This window comes from Dreissena polymorpha, chromosome 11, assembly GCF_020536995.1.
Source record: "Dreissena polymorpha isolate Duluth1 chromosome 11, UMN_Dpol_1.0, whole genome shotgun sequence".
In the NCBI taxonomy this organism is placed as follows: domain Eukaryota; kingdom Metazoa; phylum Mollusca; class Bivalvia; order Myida; family Dreissenidae; genus Dreissena; species Dreissena polymorpha.
This window is the reverse complement of record NC_068365.1, coordinates 67,425,740-67,445,126: the sequence shown is the minus strand read 5'-3', so window position 1 is coordinate 67,445,126 and position 19,387 is coordinate 67,425,740. Positions and strand designations below refer to the sequence as shown.

General features: G+C 34.2%; 1 protein-coding gene across 15 annotated transcripts in view; it reads right to left on the bottom strand.

The window, feature by feature from the left end:
• LOC127850612 (uncharacterized) overlaps positions 1–19,387 on the bottom strand; it is a 1,644,088-nt gene that overhangs the window by 284,338 nt on the left and 1,340,363 nt on the right. For 3 of the 15 annotated variants that reach the window (XM_052383761.1, XM_052383772.1, XM_052383764.1), the window contains exon 1: positions 512–739. The exons of the other annotated variants lie outside the window; for them this stretch is intronic. The gene's annotated coding sequence lies outside the window, so the exon portion shown is untranslated. Of the gene's footprint in view, positions 1–511; positions 740–19,387 lie in introns of those variants that run through there. 15 annotated transcript variants of the gene reach the window in all.

Sequence of the window (19,387 nt, the reverse complement as noted above, 5' to 3'; positions counted from 1 at the left end):
ATAAAAACACTCAAGAACTAGCAGTAATGAAACCGTTTGATAACACATAGGCATTAATATATAGCAAAAATTGTCAAACAATGTATCACCAACAAACGAATTTGACGAAACACAAACATAAAAAACAAACCCTACAAAGTAAATACATGATTAAATAATTAGTTTGAAGACTTGTACATGTTTAACACCTAAAATGCCGCCATTTTTTATTTAATTCATGACGTTCGGACTTTGAGAACCTGCCAATATTAAATGAAATAATTTGCATTGCTAATAAGTGTGTACTATTTTTCTTTATTAACTTTAAAGAGGTTCTTCCAAAGTTCAGTTTGTATTTTAACTTACCAATACATTTACTGTACTGATTGAGCCTCCACAAATGTCATTAAACATTATGATGACTTAACAAATTCTGCCATGCATATGAATAACTTTTTTTATTTTGTTTAAACGTTTTTTGAAGCTCATTAAAGCCAATCACTCGCATCTTATAATGCAACAATCATCTTACCTTAATCCATTAATCGACACTACAAATGTCTTGCTTATAGTGCTACATGTCGATTCTACACATGTCCTGCTTTAAGTGCTGCATGCTAACAATGATTTACTCCGTGACACATGCTACTGATTGTCTACCGCGATTTGATGAGACGAACGGCTGATAAAGGGTTGAAGATTTGAACAAAGAACGTCATGGTTTATCATAATTTATTCCCGGGTGATATTTGCAAAAGCATTTTATTGGTCGAGATAAGATTCATGTGCGGGAAAGAGAACTTATTTATCTTAAATATAAGATGACTGCAATATAACATAAGCGTAGCAATTGTTTTCATCATACTTTCATATTGGTACACTAACTTAAAAAGACACATACAATTTTGAAATAAAATAAGATAAACATTCTATACTTTTGACAAAGCGTTTACTGTTTAAAATGACGTCAGCTTCACTGGTTTACAAATAGCTAGCACGCCATAAACCATACATATTGTTTCTTAATATTGCTCAGCATGCAATTAAAATATTTGCATATTCATCAACACACATTTATATTTCCGTCATTTCTTGAAGTGTTTACATCATAAACCAATTGTTCCAGTTTTTGGTGGCAGACGTATTTAAACTAACGAAATTTGTCAATGAAAATAGAATTGCGATTTCTTGTCTAAAGAGTACATGCGCGCTACGTTATATTATTAATTGTTCACATGTTAGATAAATCGATATTTAATTTAAATCTAACTTAACATAATTGCAATCACACATTGTTTATATATTTAGGACAACGTAGCTAGCTACGCATATATGTGAAAGCTAACTGATAGCATCATGCACCGTCCTTGTGATACGTTTACTTCATTTATACCCTGGCCGATATCTGCCCCTTTATAAATACATTTTACACAAATGGTCTGTTCGATAAAGGGCATTTATCTGTTTTGAATTTGTTATTTAATTCCTCGATTGGTAGGGCAACATCTGATTAACTATATCAAAGGTTGTATACCAACAAATTGTACTTGTTATAAAGTGCCCTGCGTAGACCAACGGTAAAACATACGTTCAAATGAATGCACTGCTAACATGGGCATAAATGAACGTTTTTAGAAAGGTTTCAACCAAAAAATGTATATACAATATAGTAAATGTATATGCTATATCATAGTGAAACACGTGCTAGCAAAGGCATACAATTAACTGAATGTCAGAACAAACTACTCATTCGGCTTTACAGATAAATTAAAATTGAAATTACCTCACCGACACTGAAATATCTGCTTTGTTATCTATGTATGAATTGAAGTTTTAGCTGCAGCATCAGTGTCCGTAATTACCTACTCGTGTTAATACTTAAGTATAAAGAATAGACTGAGATTCAAGACATCTTACCCCAAAGTGTAAATAGATTTATGAAAAAGGCTTATGTCATACGCACACTGTTCTATCTAATGAATAATGTAACAGTTTTAAGAATGTGTGTTATTCTTAGACGTAAGTCTAACAATTGGATAATGAATATGGACCTAGGAGTGAAACGACATTACAGCATGTAGCCATTTATTTATGGGAATTTACCTAGTCCCAAAACAGTGTGGCACATAATAAATGTAATACTACAGGAGAAGACTATGACAAACTCAATAATCACACAAGCAATAATAATTGGACTAACATATGTTAAACGGTCCATTATGAGAGGTGTATTTGTAAACCGGTTCGAATGAGCTCTTAACCCCGCACTTGGCATAGATGTATGTATACATCTTTAAGTGTAAATTATTATGTACCTTATAGCATCGCAATTCAAACTAAATAACAATGTATGAGATAGCGATTTTATTTTTTTGTAATTCTTATTTAATAACCACGAAAACGTACACAATTAAATATATATACCAAAAATATTACACTTTGTGAGGCATGATGAAATAAAACTTAAAAACGTATCAACCACCATTCGTCCTCGATGTGTTCAGATGATTACCGAAACGTGATGATAACAGTGATTATCTGCTGGTATCATTATATTCAGACCATTCCATTGTAATCATGTGACCGCTTTTTGATAAGACGAGTTGCCGATAATGAGTCGAAGTTTTGCATACTTATGACAAGGTTTATCATACGATGTTCGTGTGATATTTGCAGCGACAGTGTACTGATCGAGATAAGAGTTTTGTACGGAAAAGCGGACATATTTGTTCTTGAGGACAGAAATATAAATACAACGTAGCAATTGCATTGGAATACTAACATGAAAAGACAAATAAAGTTAGAATGTGTTACAGCAAAGATTAAAATTCAATTATATCGAGCAACCGCATTTTGTATTAAATGACGTCAGTGAGATGTGCTAATAATAGTGTGCACACCATACACAATGTATATATTATTTTATTATTTATAAATATTTTAACATAAAACTTCATATCCACAAGCATATATTGACTTACCCTTTATTTTATTTAAAATTTAATTAAATTTAGTTTATAAATTTAGAATATATTGTATTGATATGCAGCTTTATTCAATATAAGATATCCCAAAGAATTGATATAAGTATTTTTTAAGACCGTGGCGCAAAAAGACAAGGGAGATAACGGATACTGTTATGAAATTTACATAAAGGCTTCTGAAATAACACAAATAATATATTTTTGTAGATGTTTGCGTTAAACGATTTTAAGACATTTCGGGCATCATTTTGGGAGCCCTTCTTTTTCTTTTCTTTTGCTTTTGCTTCGAGGACATGAATATTTGTTCTACCTGTTTGTTCTATTGTTTATATTGTAAATAAATTTCACTGACCCATTAATCACAAAGAAAATGTTACCTAAAACATGTAAGAAGCTCTGTCAATGAGTTATAGAGAATATATATCGTTGAAAAGGAACAAATACTCTCAACATGTATGAATTGCGTAGAAAAGATTCTATTTTGACCACAATAGAAGACGTATTTTCCTATTTTACTCACGATTAGGCTATTTGTGTAAACCTTAACATTATAAAGTAGTTTAATGTCATTTATTCCATTTTGCCAAGGGTACAGAAGTATTTGTCCTTCAACATTGTATTAAGTTTCGCACAATTGTTTGTAGCTTTGTTATTTGTTCCTGCGACTTTGTCTCGAACAATTTTAGTTGTCTCACGATCTCGTCCGTTTGCCATGCGAGTTTGAAAATGAGACCAATCCAGTAAAACAATGTCAGCCTCGAGCCTAAAATATTTTACTGAAGATTGTACTGCGCAAGTTATGGCTTTTGGGAACGAAACCAACAAAAAAGGTAAACGTCGAACAAGACTTTTATTTCGACAGTTGTCTATAAGACATTGTCCGGTTTTTTGGTCCGATCATTTCTATGTTCTACTGGTTCCAATGTAGATACAATTTCAGGGTACCAATCCAAATGGCGACCATTTTAGTTATGTGTACAATGCGGAGCTTGAGTTACATAGGGCAGGTGTGGAAGTGGTTTCGCGATACGTACCAGCATACACCTGGAAAGTATTAGAAATAACATCGCCATCGTGTTTAGTCAAGGCCTAGACTTTGTTATCTTTACATGAATTGGGAATTCATTATGGGAGGATATATAATATTATCTTACAAAAGAAAAGTCTGAGCCCATTTGGTCAGTTCAATATATGTTTCTGTGTTTAAGCTACAGTTGGCGCACTTATTATTGCAGTTACAGGCATATATAATCGCCTTCTTTTGAATACATTTAGCGGGCGATATTAATCGACACATACTTGGGATATATTTACCTACTCAAACTCATTACATGTTAAAATTCATTTAAATGTTGTTTCAAACTGTTTGATGTAATTGTAGCTGAGTAGGCTTTAATATAGTTCGGCACTATATATGATGTGGTTGTATGTGTGAAAGGAAGAGCACACGGCATTAAACGACATGTACAGAATAATAAACCGTTTGAAGCTTGAGACGGAATTCCTTAGGTTGAATGATTTTTACATGACACTCATCAATATGACTTCGAATCAGTAGTGATTTTGTTTTCGTAATTTTCCAAACAACCTGCCATGTTAATGCATATTAGACAAACCAATTGAATTTGATTTAATATTCATCTTTAGAAAAGTCTCTTAACATTTACCCCATATTTTATATACTCGCATACGTAGAAAACAGTATGACGATAGGAGAAAATGCTCATTAGCAATTTCTCCTTTTGCTGTAATCGGCTCATAATTACAAAAAAGTATTCATTTTCGTGTTAAATATTTATTTGCTAGTGTTTTCTATTTTGACCAGTCCTAAAATATAATACGGAGTTATGTAATAATGCTTACATCGAAATTTTGCCCGTTACATCGATGATAATGTTTCGCCATGCTAAAGTTGTCCATAAAATCTTTGACCACAGCCGGGTCCGTCCAGTTGGCAGAGCGAACGTTTTCAATCATCTGTAAGAAAAGAAAAAACAACTTTCAGTTTGATCAACGTTTCATCCAATTCCTACTGAGCTATTAAGGCTCGCTATCTTATTGGTGAGACATATTAAATATAATGTATACAGTTAGTTTGAAACCGCAAAAGCCTAAAACAATAAATGCATACACAATTTGAAAATATATAAAGTGTAAATTGTCTAAAACACATCAATTAAAGTGATATTATGGGCATCTAACAGTTTATAGGTGTCTATCGAAACCGTTTTTTATTTTTGGTGTTTTCATTGCATATACACTTATATTTGTTCATGCAGCATCAACAAACTAAAACAATATCCAAGAAGGAGAAAAAGAATGCATTTTAATAAAAACCGTACTTTTGTTTGACAGCTGATCATGCATGTACGATGTGTACGTACATTTAGTTTCAGTGCGTTTTGTACATTCGACAAAAAACACGTTTTACTTTTACGGATCATTTCGCCTTACAGGACTGGGTGGGTCACGTAAGATTTTGAATATAAAATATATTTTAATAAACTACTAGTAGCAATATGAGTTGCAGATAATTGGCCAGTAACCACATTTTTACTAACTCTTATGACCTGTTATTTCTTTTCGGCTCAATTCAATAGTGAAACATGCCCATAATATAACTTTAAATCAATAAAGTCGATGTTTAAAGCGTTTTATATTTACATATATTGCATTTGAGGTACACTTGATGATTGACATACATACTACTTTTCAATTGTGTTATGTTTAATATGTATGTTCTATGTAAGGCACGTGGTCATTGACCGCTATCTTACCTATATTGCATATGCATGTGACTCAATAGACATATTTGCTGTTTTCCCCTAATGAAGTTAGTCTAGTTACATGTCTCGGATCGAGGTTATAAACTGGATATTTCGATTCGCTTTCACACCTTGTCACATTCGGTGCAGGGTAGAAGTATATATAGGCCACACACATTTCGTCCAGGGTAAAAAAACCACCCTGATATAGATTGGCTTAAGCCATCCTGGACACGAGGAAATAAATATTGTTTTAGATCAATTGAATTGAGCATGATATATAAAGTGTTCATTTAAATTCAAATAGCCAAAATAAACAATGTCTTTATGATCGAATCGCCAGTGGTTGTCATAATGACATCTATCTTGCGAAAACAATATAAAATGCTAACAAGTGTTAGCATCTTAGAATTTGCAAGCTGTGTACATTTCATTTTTCTTTGGGAAGTGCATGGAAACTATTATTTAGCCTCGGGGCTGTTGATCTTCAGTTTTTCTTTGTGAATTCAACAAATAAATAGTTCTTCATTGCACCAGGCCATTTCAGTTTTGGGATGCGGGTAATAAATAGTCGGTCTTTGCCTCAGGCAAATGGTTTGATACATTAAAACCTAGGCCTAAAGTTAAAAAAAAACATGTTAATTTTGCAATTGAATTGAGCAAGACATATGAAGACCTTATACATATTGCAATAGGTAAAACTCATTTATATCAGCATGTTCATCTTATTATCTTGTTTATCAATTATAAAATTTGAACAATTTTCGGTATTTTAGCATTTGTGGGCAGTATTTATGCCATGCTTGGTCGAGTTGAGTATGAAAAGGTATTATAAACTCGGGACCTGGGTATTTCCATTTATTCTTTCGATGGAGCACGATGAGTAAATAGGTCTTTAGTTCATTTGACTGATGTCATGATACAGAGACCACGAGGGTCCTCAGTCCTCGCGCTCTAAATACTTAACTCCATGTGATAATTTGAGACTATTGAGACACGTGTTATTTAAGAAAATAACATTCCATTTGTCATAACGTGTTTAAGTCTTTGCTAGAGATATGTTAAGATATGATTATACAGGTAAAGGCGCTGCAGTATCACATGTGAGACCAGACCCTGAGGTTTATATAGCTTTGTTTTATACTTGACTCATCGAAATATATCATGTTTCCTGATTATGAATGAACTCATCCGAACAATTGTTGGCATTTCAACACTTCGAAGCAGGATGACGAACAATCAGTGCTGAGCTGAACATGAAGAAAGCACTAATTTTTGCTTTTGCAAAATCAATAAACATATTTATATTCAATTCAATTCTTAATTTAATTGAGCACACTAAAAATTTACAACATCGAGTCCAGGTCGCAAGTCATTGTGTAGTTACCTTTTTGTCTCCATGTATGTAAACAACTTCACGATATAATATTTATATGCATTCTTTAAACAAATGAGCAACTAAAAGAATTTAGCACACTAACAATTAAACAATAATATACTATAGCATCGGTTTATTTTGACATTTAGAATGAAGGCTCATAGTCAAGTCATAAGTCCATGCAATACTGTTGTTTTTCGAGTATTTGTATTTATCCGTAAATATGATGGAGAGATGACTTTAGAAAGACATTACATTAATTATTACTTTTATAATTTATTAATATTGCAAATGGAAGGAATTCGTCGGTGCAGTTCATAAAGTATGTACTCCAGGTTGTGAAAAGCTGGAGTTATGTCAACTTCGATCGAGGCTAACGAAATAGTACTTAAACCCATTTATGCCTAGTGTACTCCTCTGACCTTCACAGTTAGATGAGTCAATGTCCTAATAAAGGGGTTTCTAGTATATTGTTTTACATATTTATATTATTTTTACAGAAATTCCTTAATTAGCAAACCGTGCAGACCTTGATGAGACGCCACATGATGCGGCGTATCATCTGGTTCTACACTGTTTGCCAAGTCCTTTGTGTAAACGTTAGGCATAAATGGGTTAATGGAAACATAATTTTAGTTCTGCTTACGAAGGTCGGTCCCGGACGTTTTGTGTAATCAAATGTGCATTCGACAGTAAATGAATCACCCTAAACTAAAGACATGTGTTAACGAATGATCTTAAAATACTTATTTATATGATGATGGTGGAAATATCCTTCTGGAAATATCTTAATTATGAAATAAATCACAATTCTGAAATTAATGAGAATATACAACGAGTGTCTTATACGTGAAAATGATATGAAGGATCAATACACATTGATCAATTGCCACTTCTAGTTTGATTTGAATAATGCTTTGTGTATTTTTTAAATAGACAAATGGGCTTCCATGCATGAAAAATACAATTGAATTCAATTTTATTTGGCATTCGGCAAATAAAAATGCCATTGGCATTTCACAATGATTAAAAGATATGGCAATGACAATTTCTATTTTGCAAACAGTGAATACATATTTATACACCTATATATGTATTATAAGGAAATACAAGCAACCACAATACATGCAAAGACAATTACATTGACCTTAAAAATACAAATACTTTTAATTATTCATAATTTTGATTTTCGTTAAAATGTTGGTTCCGATTGGTCATAGCATGACATATACATGTATATGCGTGTGTGTTTTCTAAACGGATCAACAATATGTTGGCTTAGTAAATAACTCCAGCTATGCACAAGCTTGAATTGCGTACGTTCCTATCGAGACCAATATATTATAATATGTAACACCTATACGGGGTTAACACAATTGGCTATATATGTATTGACTCGGTTTGTCTTTTCTTGCAATTGTTGTATGGCATTTTTCTCTTCGCGTCTATATAGCGAAAAAGGCTTAACATTTTTAAGTAACTAAGACGGCTTACAGAATTTATTCGGTTTCGTTTAAAAAAGGACGTCACTTAAAAAATTGTGACAAGCTGAAGTATGGTCCTCTTTTAAAGGAATCCTGCGAAATACTTACGGGTCGGATCGGGATCTCCTCAGGGAATGATCTGAATTCTTGGAAGTTGAAATCGCAGGCCGGTTCGTAAGCCAATGGCTTCAGTTCGGTTTCGTTACGGAAGTGACGTGTTTTCATTGCACGACCAAGAAGAGGGGAGATGATGCATATGACTTAAAGCCTTGACCTCCTGAACATTGCTGTGTTTTAGTGCCTGGAAATGCATCATTAAAGGGGTTTATGGATATTTTGTTCCATTTATTGAAACAAAAAGAAAATTGCCCGATCACATTGCCAACAATGCCCGAAGGGCATTATTATAAAATGTTGATCAGGATTAGTATTGACTGTTCCAATAAATGTAACAAAACATACATAAATCACTTACTGCTTCAAAATTAGAAGAAAGAAAAAAGATTATAAGAATTAAAAACAAAGGAAATTGTTTCATTGTGAACGCACGAACTACGTTTCTGATCAAGGTATATGTTTAAACCAATAAAATACGTTCATTTTATAGTTGAATGTTATGACTGCTATTATAACGTTATAAAAATATATCTTGAAAGTATCAACCCTTTCTCTCGTGGTGTCTTTTCAGTAGACATTCGATGTCTGAAACATTTAGACAAAAGTAAATATTTTCTCACAGAAAAGTTATTTCTTTTGTCCCTGCAAACGGAAGCATATAATACTATATACCAAATACCAACCCTTTCCCAAAAGCACGCTCTTTCTGAATACGCTGCTTCAGATGTAATTTGACGCGTTTAAGCAATTCGATAATTTGGATCATCATGACATAATAATCTTTATGTCTCAATGTGATAAAAAGTAATTTTATCACAGAACAGTTATTCCTTATGAAATTTTTCATTTGTCAGGATGCTTTTAAAGTGTCTGCCGCAAAGTAATAAGAGCAATGAACAGATTGATTAATGTAAAGTCTCTAATCTTATGATATGTATTTCGAGTTTGTGAACTAGCATAAGTCACGTTGAATATCAATTTCTCTTGCCACATCCTGAGAGTATGTCTAATGGGGATAAATTGTGTGCACCGATTTGGTTTTAATGTACATCTTAACCATGCTTCTTTGTGAATAACGTTATCCGTTATAACCCATTTTAAATTAAAATATATGTTTCATTTAAAAGTGTCACAAGACAGAATTTATTCAGGTGATAATACATTTCTCATTAATTAAGTAATCGAGTCCCAGAAATACGTAGCACAATTCCTCTGAAATGTGATGATGCACTTCATTCCTAGAGGCCGAACCTCAGTCGGTACCGAGTCTGACTTTGATAACATGTGTCGTGAGAGCGATTCCCGGCTCGGTCAATTTTTGTTTTTCGACGTTTAATGAAATAAATGTGACGAAATGGAATTGTCTGTCACCTCAAGAGTGTTCACATGGGAAAGCCGTCAGTATCCTAGAAGGAAAAGTGTCGAGTTCTACTGATTAAATGCCAGAAGCATGGACAGGTGAACTGACCGCTGTGATATAACTGAACTAATTGTGGCGAACGAAGAAAAAGTAGAAGAAAAATCCATTCAAGTGCTCTCCAGAATTAACACTTGCTGCAAGTATTTATGAAATAAAAGTTTTAGGGTAGTAGATGATTAAACGGTCCGCAACATTTTGGATATAGTGCCGTTAAACATGTTAACACAGTCTTCCAAATAAATTCATTTGGAAGGCTTTGTTAACATGAAAAAACGTCAGTATAACCGAATTATTGCGGAACCATTAGGCATCTACTACCTGGCATCAGTCAGACAAACACCGACTAAATTCACTGACACAGCGATCCGTGCAGTAACTGGATGAAATAAAGGCGGGAAGGCCTGGCGGAATGACATGATGTGGGTTAATGGTGACCCCTCTTTTCCAACACAGAGGCCTCGTTCCTCCTGAACTGCTTGGTCAGTGTGATCGGAACGCCGGTCTTCTAGATCGGATTGTCATAATGAGTCAGATAATACTCGTTCAAATTCGGATCTTCTAGGACAGGGAATCTGACATCTTCTTGGAAATAAAATGCCTGGAACAGATATACATTATTTATATAGTTTAATATTGACTTAAAAGTTATACCAGAGTTATAAATTACAAAGTGTCGGTCTCGATCTAAAAACTCGTAACCTGTGTGATAATTGACCGATCATACACCCTTTATAAACCGGTGACATAGGTTAGTCAGGGAGCATTAATGTGTGAACAGCTTTCAATTATTCTACTGAAATAATGTTGAAAATATTGCGTTAACCCGATTTTAAACAATTGAACCAACTTAATACTTTGGTAAAAAGTCATGCCGTAGTGGGTCGCCCGCAATTTTGTGTTTAGTCTTTTAGAAGTCATTTCTAATAGTAATTGTCATTAGAAACGAAAATATTTTATTGTCGAAGTATTATTGTAAATGTATCATATCAGGTCGGCCCTCGGGGTTAAATAAATCCGATACTACCTCTCCACCAATAGCCCATGCGATGAACGTGTTTCTGCAGTTACTCGGTAAGGCCGGGGGTCTGCCGCCGAGGCACTCTCCTTGTGCGTTCTCACTCTGCGTTCGGTTTACGTTCTTGTAATGGTTTACCTGGATGTGATGAACGGTCATCTCGTTACCCGGGGTAATGACCGACTCGAACTGTAATGGATGTATTAAGATAAATCATACATCATTACTGTAGTCCCTGCAGACACATATTGCGTCTTGTAGCATAGGCCATTAAAATTTAGTAAGACATGTAAGATATTTCGCAAAATGAATACTTTTTGCCTTTTGTTCAAATAAAAGTTTGTAAAGTCGAATGATTCGTAAAACTAGCAATTCTTAAAAGCATCTTGATTTAAATTGATTCACAATTAACTGCTGTATTATAATCACAGGTTCATTTAAATTAATCATATGACCTTTTCGAATTTCTATGGAGAAGGTACAATGACGAAATCCGCAATTCGTAAAAATACTTGCAGAAATGTATTCAAATATGGCAATTTCTCAATTATCGTATAATGAATTGTTCTTTTTAAATATAAGTTAAAGAAATTGGAATTTTGGTCAGCAAATCTTTATAACTCATCATACAGTTTAGCGTGTTTTGATAGCAGTACAAGTATACATGTTCAATTATCCGCTTCGTTTTGAAATTATCTGGCGTTTCCTGTTTCGCCTGACTATTTCGATGTATTCACAGTTGACCCTAACCTTGCATAGAAACCTTTGTTTATTTGCATTACAGTAAAACTACCAACGCAATGTCCCATTTCAACAAGATTTGGGGGGATGGGCCGGACCTGTCGTTATAACTTTTGGCCCGACAGCTTTTCAACGGTTACAAGTGGTTATAAAATGAATTTATAATTAACAAACAGTTCCTGGTTAAAAAAATAGTTCCGATTGGGATCAGTGGAGCATAACATTCAGAACTGTTGCCGCTATATATGTGAAACCTGATTTATTAAAACAAACCAACAAACTAACTTACATGAGTACAGTCTGTAAACTTACAAGAGAATACCTGATATACTGTCTTTGTTACGAAGTGTCATTTCTTAATATTTGCATTTTCATTATATTCAAATACACATGTCCATACAACAATACAATGGTAAAGTCATTTCAAAATTTCAAAAACATGTGGTATATCCCTTTAAATGAACTCAATTTCAATTACCATTTTTTGTTTGGTTCAGTATACTAATATTTGTTTGAACTAGATGCACATAATGTGTGTTTCACTTAAACTAAAACCACTATTGCATTGGCATACATAAAACATTGACAAAGTCATATCAAGAATTATAACTTATGCCGTCGATATGACCCTATACATGTTTTGTATACCAGTTTTTTAAGTTGGATGGTGTATTTACCTATTTTTACTGATCTTCTCACAAATAACATGTGTTTTCATTTACATTTAGATCTACTTTTTCATTGGCATTCAGCAATACATGTACTATTATGTGTTTTGACCTTTACCATTTACATGGTGTTTTTAAATTGTATTTTAATACATGCATTTAAATTGCTTTTGTGAACACACGACCTCGGTGACCTATTGTTTTCTTTTGATATTTGTTTTAAGTTATAACTCATTAAGAATTAAGGTAATTCTTTTAAAAATCTAGGTGCATGAAGTTTTAGAAAAATAAAAATGACTTTGATGCATTTTATTTATTTTCATATGTGAAATTCTGTTGTTGTTTTTATGTTTAAAAATTGATTAAAACATGAATCAATTGATTCGTGGTTTTTTTTTTAAATTGCAGTCAAATTTAATCAGTATATCATGTTTTAAGAATAGAATTCTTTCTAACACTTTTTGCATTAATTTACTAAAGGTTTTATGTTATAACCTTATTGGTGAATTGTTCCTGTGCTGAGAAATGCTTGCTGTATGCGGCCTTCACTACATAGAAACCAAAGAATGAAATACCCCGTCGGCAATATATGAGGAAGTGGATTTTATTTATTGCCATCCAACCAGGTCACCTGTGGGTTTAAATGAGGCATTTGAAATTATCTTATCTTTAAATACGTAGAATACATATAAACCAAGGAATGAAATACCGTACGTCAATGCATAAGGGAGTGGATTCCATTTATTTTACACAAACAAGCCTAACACTATCTTAAACATACGAGAATAGTTCAAAGAAGTTTTGAAGCAATTATTGCTGATTATCTATCAATACAAGGGTCTCGACCAGAGCAACACTAGGCTTAGTGCTTTTAACTTTGACAGTAAGTGAGTTTAGTGCTGTAGTCACCAGGTGATAAGACACAATATTATGACAAGACAAGCCACCATGGTTTAGGTATGTTTACGCCGTTTTCAATAGTTATTCAGTAATAGCATGGCGATTTGTGCAAAAGTCCTAGACTGGCATCAGTCCAACTAGTAAAAAATAAAATCACTCATTTATTTCACAGGGGTTATGGTACGGAGGCGTAAAAGTGTATTTACACGTGAAAAACTCCTTTATTGTTTATTCAATCCTATGTTGTTGGTGCTAATTAGAATCGTCTCATCAAGTCTATTCAAATGAGTCAGTTCAGTAATAATAATGTCCACTTAATAATGACTGTATTATTTTGTCTCTTTTTCTCTGTATGTCCGATCAGTTAGACCGATAACTTGATCTCTGTATGGGCGATCAGTTTGACCGATAACTTGATCTCTGTATGTCCGATCAGTTAGACCGATAACTTGAGCATTTGTCAATCAGGGATGTACTTTTAGTTGACTAGCGAGGGGCCTTGCTGACCTGGCCGCCAATCTCTTATACAAATATACTCATTATCTATAGCTGATCTGACATGTGTTGCAGTCCTATTGAATGGATAATATGTGGCAGTTTCTCCCACAGAGTGTAGAACTATTTAGCATCGATTAACCACTTACCGTTGTTTAGTAAATATTAATATCCATTCAAAGTGTTCGTGAAAAATACAAAAGTAAGGCACCTGCAGACGATAATACGCAACGCAAATTTTGCTTTGAACCATGAAAAATGCCACAAACTGGCAAACGGATGAATATTTATTAAACGCCTCTTTTCTCTTTAAATGAATATAAAACATTTAGCATTGGTAATATTAAGTATTTAATTCATTCATTCCCAATCATTTGTGACTGATTAAAAACAAATCATCTGCACATATATATTTTTCAAATACAAAACAGATATTTACAGTTTCATTTCGATCAGATAACAGTATGACAAACGGTTAAGTAACCTGTAATAACGTCTTATTTTTTCACAAACATTATACAGTATGCATTGCTTGCTTCGGAAAAAGTCAGTCATGTTTCATACGAAATTGAATCATGAAGAATTTTATAAGAAGTTATCTAGTAAAATTATGCCAAAATGGCAAATTATGTATGTATGCATCACCCTTTCAAACCCGAATTAATAGTTATGTAATAAACATTGCTAAAAAGTTAGCTTGTGATAACTTTGAACATATGTTCAGACTTCAATGCGTTAAAGTTTCAGACATCTTGTGTTCCCTGCAGACGAATTTTAAAACCTAGAGACAAAAGGAAAGCATGTTTGTAAGAATCAAATTCACCTTTTATCACTAGATTGTCAAGGTCAACTGATGTATGAAGCAGATCTAAATTGTTATCTGCTAGTCGCTAAATTGATTTAAAGTCGTCTGCTTACAGACAATATTAAGCGTCCTGTTTGTAATGTATCTCTTCACTAGGGTTGTAAAAATTATCCAGCCGAGGTAACAAATAGGCAATCAAGCGATCTGGATCTGATTATTAACATCGAGCTAATAATAAACCTAAGTTCAGTAATATTTGTTCAAATTATCCCATGATAAAACTAGTGACTTCACGACTTACCTCTTCACACAATGTCATGCTCATTTCATATGTTTCTCAGTTGACTTATTTTGTTTGCTCATATACCTGAGGTGCTAGTTAGCGTTTGTGATCACCCTGCCCTAAAATTATTTAAATCTCTGAATCATTTTTGAATGTCGATTGGTGCTCTACCATATAATCATTAAAGGGGCATTTTCACGTTTTGGCAAATTGACAAAAATTGAAAAAAGTTGTTTCCGATGCGAAAATTTTCGTTTTTGTTATGATATTTGAGGTGAAACAGTAATACTGAACATTTACCATGCTCTAAAATAGCAATTACATGCATCTTTTGACGATTTAAAAACCCGAACATAATAACGCGTTGCAATGCGAAACGAATTCATAATTTGGAAAGTTCTTTTTTTGTCGTCATATTATGTGAAACTACGAGGATTGATTATATGAAGTATAAAATACACCGTTTATTGCATCCAAAAGTATGGCCGAGTGGTCTAAGTGGGAGACTTTTTACTCCAGGACTCAAGGGGTCAGTGGTTCGAGTCACGCTGTCAATTTCCTTTTTTTTAATGTTATTCTTGATTTTATACTGGAGCCTTTTATATCCAATGTTAACGTTTATCAATATAAAGCATTTACTGACAAACTTCAAAACATGCCGAAATCTGTGATAATGCTCCTTTAAGATTGCGTGGACTTTACATGCTATTCTGAGGCAACGATTTCCGAAAATCCCATTTTCCCATATCGCGGCTTATTTGCTTTTTTACATTCTTAAAGTTGGTCGAGTGCTTGAACTGAACTTAAACTCACGATATCTTATCACAAAAAGTATTTTTGGACAACACGATTGTGATTACTATTGGTTTTGCAGTAAAGTGCTATTCTCAGATTATACTAAATATGGTAAAAATAAACCGTGCGTATGGCGTGAGTCACGCCAATTGCCAGAACAAAGGACACCACGAGTTAATGAAGTTTAAAATGAGATTACACTCACTAGGCAAAAATGGACGTGCCTTCACCCTTGGACCCCCGCCATGTTTTTTTTCATGATCTGATCACATTGTTTTTAAAGCAAATGATATTTATTGTTTAAATAACTTAATCAAATTTAACATGAAATTAGTTTTATTAATTATACAAACAATGCTTCACATTAAAATAAATTTACAATGTGATGCAGGTATACATGTAAACATAAAAGTACACATGCTGTATTGAAATACATGTATGAAACAAATGAAATATGGCCGCGTACGCTTTCGTGCCTTTTGTCAAATATGCGCCTGTCATTTGCATGTCCTAGCTACAGCACTGTAAGCCAATTGTAAACACTGCATGCCATTATTGACAAGCTGCGCCATGATCATGTTTGATATTTCACCTTTAGTGTGACCTTGACTAATCCTAAGGGGGTGATAAAATCATATCAATTCGGTGGGCATTTATGATACCGATAAGTTATTTAAAATTGCATGATAAATATTGAATTTTCAGTCCGAAAATGCTGACCTAAATTTGACCTTGACGTTTGATCAAGACTTGCGATGAAGGGAGACCGATATTGTACGCAACGCGTCGTCTTTGTGTGAGCCTCGATCTGAAAAAATCGGGCTAAATGCATGTGCGTAAATCGTATAACTAGATTAGCCTTCCAGTCCGTACAGACTAACTAGGGATGACACTGTCCACTCCATTGTTCGTTAAAAGGAAATATCTTCTAGTCGCAAGTCCTGTTTAAGCGGAAAGTTTCGTCCATTATCATTGACCTTGAAGTGTCACATTTAAGGTAGCCGTCGTCTTTTTACTTTACAAGATGCCAAAACAATGGCGTATATTTATCATAAAGAAGAAGTGAATTTTTTTTAGACCAATATTTTTGTTACCAAAAAGTAAACGACCTTAATAGTGCGAATATCTAAGATTAAACAATGGTGATAAAACAATAGCTAATATTATATACTAAAATAAAATGTACTAACAACACATTTTTGCCAACGAACCTTTCCCCAGTAATAACTCAACTGACCATTTGAGCCTAGTTCTGCAAAAACTGAGCTTAATGCATAAGCGAAACGTACTATCCCAGATTAGCATGTTCAGTTCGCACAGGCTCATCAGGGTAGACACTTTCCGCCTAAATTGTATTTATACTAAGAAGAGACTTCATTTAACAGAAAAGCATTAAGCCACTTTTTCTCAGAACGCGTCTCATTTAGTGATAATAAACATCGTCTCCGCTGTAACCGTATTTTAATGAAAGATCTGCGAAATACATCCGTTTGTCAATAAATCTGTTTTATAATGCACGGTGATTATGACTTTTTTAGTGTATTGTGCCGTATAATCCATGCAGTATAGACTATATCTAACGAATCATCATATAATGGGTTCGTTTGCATGGCTTTCAAATTAAATGTGTACGTGTGATGACATCGTCATGGCTTCCAAACATGTATGTATTGTCCGGTAAACAATTCTTTATTAATTTCTTATTTCTTATTGCATTCAGAATGTTTGTCTGTGAGTTGGCATTTCGGAGTTTATGGGGTCCTGAGGCTACATTGTGTTAGGTTTCGAAGTTAATGGGGTCCTGAGGCTACATTGTGTTAGGTTTCGGAGTTTATGGGGTCCTGAGGCTACATTGTGTTAGGTTTATGGGGTCATGAGGCTACATTGTGCTAGGTTTATGGGGTCCTGAGGCTACATTGTGTTAGGTTTCGGAGTTTATGGGGTCCTGAGGCTACATCGTGTTAGGTTTCGAAGTGTATGGGGTACTGAAGCTACATCGTGTTAGGTTTCGAAGTTAATGGGGTCCTGAGGCTACATTGTGTTAGGTTTATGGGGTCATGAGGCTACATTGTGTTAGGTTTCGAAGTTTATGGGGTCCTGAGGCTACATTGTGTTAGGTTTCGAAGTTTATGGGGTCATGAGGCTACATTGTGTTAGGTTTCGAAGTTAATGGGGTCCTGAGGCTACATTGTGTTAGGTTTCGGAGTGTATGGGGTCCTGAGGCTACATTGTGTTAGGTTTATGGGGTCCTGAGGCTACACTGTGTTAGGTTTTGGAGTATGCCCCAGCACTTATCTCTTATTTACATACTAGACCAACACAAGTTGGGACGAATTTTTAGGCATAGCTGTTAGACACAACTACAAACATTAAATGTTTGCCGTAAATGCTGCATTCCTCGTTCGTCTAGTTGTTACAATTACTAATAACATCAGCGGTGAATTGTGTACGTTACATGGTGAATCAAACACTGTTCGATTTAAAGTTAAAAGTTGGGGTACATACAGAATTCGTATACTCCAGGAGAATAATACATAACACTCTTTGCGCTTTTGGCAAACACATCGGGCGGTCTAAGCTAAAAAAGAATGCATTATTACTATTTCACGTTGTCCTATGCTAATAATTGGCATTTGTCTGACATTGCTGGTACTGGCATGCACGCGCGTACATATGTACACGTAAGATTTTTCCACGTGCAATACCATGCACGTGGGCAATAATCCAAACGAGATCATACATTTTTGACTTGATTTCAGTCACAGCAGGTTGCTTATCTGGCAACCGGAGTATGGATCGAGCAGTTTTAATGGTATATTTTATTATATTTAAGTTTGAAATTCGGTTGCCGTTACTACGCTGTTGTCGTTTCAAGCAAGCTACGCCTACTAAACATGCCTTGTAAATAATTGTGAGCAAATTTTAATGTTACAGCGTCCCAAAACCGGCTTCCACTAAAAAAAAAACTATCGGCTGCAATATTACCACTCAATGCATTTAGTTACTCGCGTGTTCAAAGTATACACGAAGAACTCTGCTCTTTAGAATTAATGCGTATCTTGGTGTGCTGGTCTGTAATAACTTATATAATTACTCCAAGTAAAATACTGACTCCTAGATTACAACCATTTGAAATTATTCGATCATTTGTGGTAAATACAGAAAACATGTATTCATGTATATTTCGGACTCGTTTTGGATCGGGGTGTAGTCGGCGGGGATCAAATTATGATTTGGTCGTTCGAGGAATGATATATCTTGTGGAAGAGCGCATTACTTAAGTGCCTGCTTTCGTGTGTTTCGGAGTTTGTGCTTTCTTGACGGATAATAAAAAAAACCTGAAGTATAACAAAATAACAACTTTTTCGAGGAGCAATTACAGTTATGGTACAGCTTAGTTTCCATAAAAAATGACTAAAGGGGCCTTTTCATGTTTTGGTAAATTGACAAAATAAAATAAAAATGTTTCAGATTCGCACATTTTCGTTGTAATTATGATATTTGTGAGCAAACAGTAATACCCAACATTTACCGCTCAAAAATATACATTATATGCAT